Source organism: Aulonocara stuartgranti (genome assembly GCF_965226115.1).
Source record: "Aulonocara stuartgranti genome assembly, chromosome: 8".
Taxonomy (NCBI): domain Eukaryota; kingdom Metazoa; phylum Chordata; class Actinopteri; order Cichliformes; family Cichlidae; genus Aulonocara; species Aulonocara stuartgranti.
The window spans coordinates 1284649-1290755 of record NC_138959.1 but is presented as its reverse complement, the minus strand read 5'-3'; the positions used below and the strand labels follow the sequence as shown (position 1 = coordinate 1290755).

Here is a 6107-nt window from a genome sequence, read left to right as displayed (position 1 = left end):
TGTGTGTGAGTGTGTGTGAGTGTGTGTGTGAGTGTGTCTGTGTGTGTGTCTGTGTCTGTGTGTGTGAGTGTGTCTGTGTGTGTGTCTGTGTGTGTGTCTGTGTCTGTGTGTGTGTGTGTGTGTGTCTGTGTGTGTGAGTGTGTCTGTGTGTGTGTGTGTGTGAGTGTGTCTGTGTGTGTGTGTGTGTGAGTGAGTGTCTGTGTGTGAGTGTGTCTGTGTGTGTGTCTGTGTGTGTGTGTGTGTGTCTGTGAGTGTGTCTGTGTGTGTGTCTGTGTCTGTGTGTGTGTGTCTGTGTGTGTGTGTGTGTGAGTGTGTCTGTGTGTGTGTGTGAGTGTGTCTGTGTGTGTGTGTGTCTGTGTGTGTGTCTGTGTGTGTGTGTGTGTGTGTGTGTCTGTGTGTGTGTGTGAGTGAGTGTCTGTGTGTGTGTGTGAGTGAGTGTCTGTGTGTGAGTGTGTCTGTGTGTGTGTCTGTGTGTCTGTGTGTGTGTCTGTGTGTGTGTGTGAGTGAGTGTCTGTGTGTGTGTGTGAGTGAGTGTCTGTGTGAGTGTCTGTGTGTGAGTGTGTGTGTGTGTCTGTGTGTGTGTGTGTCTGTGTGTGAGTGTGTGTGTGTGTGTGTGTGTGTGTGTGTGTGTGTGTGTGTGTGTGTGTGTGTGTGTGTGTGTGTTCTGCGCCTGGAAACACAATTTGACTTTAATTACCAGCAGCCTCACTGCTATTAAAATATCACACACACACAGTTTTTTCCTTCAACAGACACACACACTCACTCAATCACACACACACTGTGGGTGTGTAGTATGATAATTGAGCGAGCTGAAAGTGTCTCACACTCACAAATAAGACGAGGTCACGACCTCAGAGTCTCACATCTCAGCTCCGTCCCACTGGACGCCGCCGACACACTCCACATCTCCTCTCTGTGTGTGTGTGTGGAGTCATCCTTACTTCCTTTAGCAGAGGCAGACGTGTTGTTGTTGTTGTTGTTGTCGATCATTTGCAGTTTAATTTCACACTGAACATCGCCGCGTGCATGCCGCTGAAGTCTGCTCCCTTCAAACTGAAAACTGGTCCAGACCTGAAACGATGGCGACAGGCCGTCAATAAATGCTCAAACACAGAAAACAGGACTAATCTGAAACTCATTCAGGTTCGATTTCTAACATTAACACACATGTCATTAAGTAAATAATCTTGATTTCATTTTATCCCACACAGAGAGCAACCCACAGGTTCACACTGAGCCCTTGCAGCTCGGCGTGGAGCACAAACAATGGCACTGTGTCTAAAACTTCGTGGGGTGTTGTTCAGGTCATCCATTGTGGTCTGTTGGAGGTTAAAGCCCACAGGGGGGAGGAAGAAACAAAATGGCATCCAGCACGGGAGCAGAAGTCGAGTTCTTCTCACAGAACCTTCCTCTCTGCAGCTCGAGCTCGATTTAGGTCAAATATTAGCAGCTGCTTCTTTTTACGGCCACCTGACGTCTCTGCTCCGTCCTGCTGTTTGAGGTCTGTTTTCACCGCCAAAGATGGGAGTGGCATCCTGTTCACTGCAGGCACCTCGCCGATCCAGCGCGCTCCCATCCCGTAGTCTAATAAAACTCAGTGTCAGGCTCCTCGAGAGGTGACCATCTAGATTCAGAGCCCTACAGTGTACAAATAAGATAAAGAACTTTATTGGCAATGTAATTATACAAGGAAATTTGTTTGGTAGCTCACAGAGGCCAGCAGCAATAAAACAAGAAGCAGCATAGTAACATAATAATCATAGTACACGTAGTAAAAGTATAAAATATAAAGTAGGCACTAACACAGTAAGTACTTCTGTTTGTCTACCACCACTATGTCTGGTTGGTTAGCCACCACCATTTTGTCCGTCTGTGTATATATAACGGTAGGCTTGCTTAGCATAGGGGGTCTAGCCTTAGGACCCTTACTGGATACAGACGCCCCAGGCAGGAATCGAACTTGCGATCCTCTGTTCCAAAGGCGTGTAGTCTAACCACTACGCTATCCAGCTGCTATATATATATATATATAAATATATATATGTATATATAAAAGAGTATTTACAATATGATAGTTTGAGCGCAAACACTATAACATAATATAACAGTATTTATAGTGTGGTGGTTTGGTGCAAACATTAATACCCAGTAAATGACTTTGTACATTAGCAGATTATGTGTAGGCCCAGGAATTTAGTGTCATTCACCCTCAACTTCCTCACCATGTATGTGGAGGGGTGGTCGTGTTGTTTTCTTGGCTCTTCTCTCTCTACAACGATCTCCTTTGTTTCGGCAGTGTTCAGAACCAGCTCGTTGTTTCCACACCATCCGATTAGATGTTGGACGTCCTCTCTGCAGTGAGACTCGTTGTTGTCTGATATCCTTCCCACTATTGTAGTGTCATCAGCAAACTTCACTGTGGTGTTAGAAGAGGAGTGGATGGGTTTGCAGTGGTGTGTGAATAGGGTGAAAAGAGCTGGACTCTGAGAACGCAGCCCTGTGGTGCTCCTGTGTTAATGGTGATAGCAGGTGATGTAGGGTTGCCCACCCTGACCTTTTGTAGCCTGTTTGTGAGGAGATCAAACATCCATGAGCAAAGTGTGGTGGTTAGTCCCAGGTCATTCAGCTTGTTTGTTTGGCACAATGGTGTTAAATGCCGAGCTGAAGTCTACAAATAGCATCCTAACATATGTATTGGGATGCTCCAGATGAGTCAGGCTGGTGTCAAGTGTGATTGAGTCAGCATCCTCTGTTGATCTGTTCCTGCACTCAGAAAAATGATGGTTCTTAAATGGTTCTTCAGATGTCTTCATGGTTCTTTAAAGAACCATCATACGTCAAAGAACCTTTTTATTTTGTGGATGGTTCTTCAGCTATTACAAATGGTTCTTTAAAGAACAAAAGGTTCTTCATCCTTAGCAATCTAAGCTTGATGGTGTAAATGGCATAAATATGTATTCACTATAACGAGGCTGTGAATTATACTGTGTGTTTTCTTTGTGTGCATGTGTGTGCAAAGGGGGAGGGTACCTGGCAATTACCCTTTAAGAGAAGATGGTAGGAAACTGAATATTCAAATAAAAGTTAGAAATATTTGCTTAAAAATATACTGGTGGCAGGGGTGGGGGCCAAAGCCTAAAGACCCAACCCCCCCCCCCCCCCCCACCCCCACCCCCACCCCCTAACCCCGCAAACCCATTATGAATATGGTGAGTTAATAAACAGTAGACACAATACACACATTCAAATACTGTACTTTAGTTTTAAATTTTAATAAAGTATTACTATTTTCTACTCCAAGGCATTACTTTTGAGATTATTATATATTTTTGAAAATATAGCATAATGATAATACTAGTTATTGTAAACTTTACAAACCACCCAGCAGTATGTAAAGTCAAATTATAAGATACAAGTAAATAACAATTGCAGAACAGAATGTCAGTGTAATGGACACAGACTTCGTTTTGACAAAGCACACTGCTTAGGTAAATGATCTGAGTAGTTGTTCATCACTGATCAATTTGTTAATATGTGTTTCGAGCCAAATAAATGACAGGGAGAGAGAGAGTGACGTCAGAACACGTCATACTGTAACCTCCCGGGAGCGGACGGAGGGGGTCAGTCGTTGGGATGCACATGCGCAGACAGAGTGCGCGAGCGGCGGGCCTTGACCTTTCGGGAAAAAAACTCACGGCCGGTGACAGCGAGGCGGATAACAGTCTTCAGTACCTGCTGGACTTTGAAGCTGTGGATTCTGGGATTGTTAGAAAAGGTAAAACATTTTCATTAAAACCTTATTACTGTTTTGTTTTTGTTAGTCGTCATTGTAGCTTGTTGTTAATGTTGTGCTAACAGTAGCGATTAGCTAGATACGTTAGCCGTTGAGGTCAGCGCAATTTAGTATCCGGTATACAGAAACTGTTTTCCTAACAAAACCACTGTTATAATTAAGTGAAGGTGCTCCCAGCTAATTTGAACCTTTGGCTTCTAAAATATGGGGTTCAATTGCGTGCTGCGTACATAACCTAGTGTCAGCTAGACCGAAATTAAAATTTAATATATTGTTAAAGTCACTAAAATGGCGCCTGAACCCTGCTGTGATGTGAGCTCTGTGTCTGCTCTAGAAACTCTGAAATTCTGTAGATCTGAGCCGTACATTAAATACTCACATGAACCTGTACTTTGAATTCTGTATGAGCTGTATAAAATACAGCTATGCATAAGTGTTTTGAATGAATAGTTAGATTAGATAACTCTTGTCTAATATAGAAATGAATAGAAATGTGACATGAGAAGGTGTGTCTTTGACTGTTCCTGCATAACTTATTTTCGGACTAGTTGACAAGTTATGCTCCAGTCATTTGATGTTTCCAAGATAGATGTTCTTTTGTAATATAGTTAAATTTGTTTGTATATTTCATTTATCCACCATCATACATCATACATACAAGCTAAGAAGAGGTCGTTATACTAACAAGAGGTATCAACGCTGGGCCAAAGTTCAGCACATGGTTAAAGTTTGTAATCCAGCCAGGGAGTAAATATCACTCAGCAGCCAGAGCTAAAGCAGGTAGCATCAACACATAAATCTACTCTACCCGGCTTAAATCACAAGAGCACCTCTGACCAAAAAGCTGTAGATTTTTCTTGTTTGCACAAATTAATCCAGATTCACATTAATTGTGTTCACAGCTCCAACAAAATGAGGAAGAGGAGGGGGAGAAACACAATTAGGTTGAATTACAATTGGATGGAAGGCGAGGACAAGGAGAAGGAAGCTTAGGATGAGGAGGAAGAGAAGCAGCAGGAGCATCTGTAGGGATCCCTATGATGTCATTGAGGTTTGTTTCATTAATATGGTCCTCTCACAAAGAAAGATGACTTGTTTTAGTTCACCTACTTCCTGTATTAAATAGTGATGTGCAAAATGTTGTGGAAAAACCACAGAGCAGGCACGTATAGTGCATCTGCAGGTAAATGAACATCAAATCTCTAAGACAGACTGAAATCTGTATATTTATCACCCTTATGATAAAACCCATGTCAGCCATTGATTTATGGACTTTGTATTTTGAAGCCTCAACATTTGCTTTATTGCTGTTGCTATGTTGGGACCATATTAGGATGAGGGATCAGAATCTGGAGTCATGCACACTACTGTTTCATTTAGTGTGTATCCATAAGATTCGTACAGCAGATCCAAGTTGTGCCTTGAAAACAGGAAAGTCGTCTGCATAGAGGAGAACTTTAATAGTACACTTAGCCACACTTGTACAAAGTGAGGCTTTGTGCACTCGTTTTACTTCTGTCACCCTGTTTTGATGCAGAATTCAGTTGAAATCAGGCAAGAACTGGACTTATTTTTTATAATGTGTTCTTGTGAATTGATTGTGTATCGCATATGTTTGATTTGACTTTCTGCAAGACAACAGTCGTCCACTGGCCAAAAAAGTTTTCCAAATACCTCCACGTGATCTAGCCTGGATTTAGAAAAGAATAGAAAAAAAATCTGCACCTCCTGCTTCAGATGCAATTTGTGTTTCTGTGTTCAGAGGCAGCGGTGAGAGGGGAGACCTCGGATCATCCAGCTGGAGAGCCTGACCAGGAGGAGTCGAACATTAACTCAGCTCTTCCAGGGCACCCTGCAGACTCGGCTGTTGGCATCGGCGAGGGATGACGTGAACGCCAAACTGGAGTTCATCACAGGTCAACTGCAGGTATGCGAGTCAGACCTTCTGAGGAGGGTTTCACTTTTCTCTCTTCTTTATAATTGACTCTTTTCTCTCTCTTTCAGCTCCTTGTCTCAGAGTGGGAGGGGTTTGAAGCACAAAGGGAGGAACTTGTCGTTTGGTTGGCTGATATGGATGTCCGGCTGAGTGAGGTTGACCAGCTGACAGTGAAAAACTGAAACAACTGCAGGTGTGGGCTTGTTTTGATATGACATATATTTGATATGAAACATACGTCAGAGACATTATCCTAAACTGGACTAACAAAGGACCATGAGTACAACATGAAACGTACATTACATAGCGTAAGGCTGAAGTTCATTGATCATTTTAATCATAAACTTGTTGTTGAAATATTTTTACTGAACATGC

The 6107-nt window shown here is 42.7% G+C and overlaps 1 long non-coding RNA gene across 1 annotated transcript; it reads left to right on the top strand.

Annotated features, from left to right (window-relative positions):
• Positions 1-3649: 3649 nt before the first annotated feature.
• On the top strand, positions 3650-5877 carry LOC309713232. The gene is made up of 4 exons (XR_014278523.1): positions 3650-3778; positions 4699-4847; positions 5559-5723; positions 5801-5877. It is a non-coding gene; the product is annotated as an uncharacterized lncRNA (long non-coding RNA).
• The last annotated feature ends 230 nt before the right edge of the window (positions 5878-6107 follow it).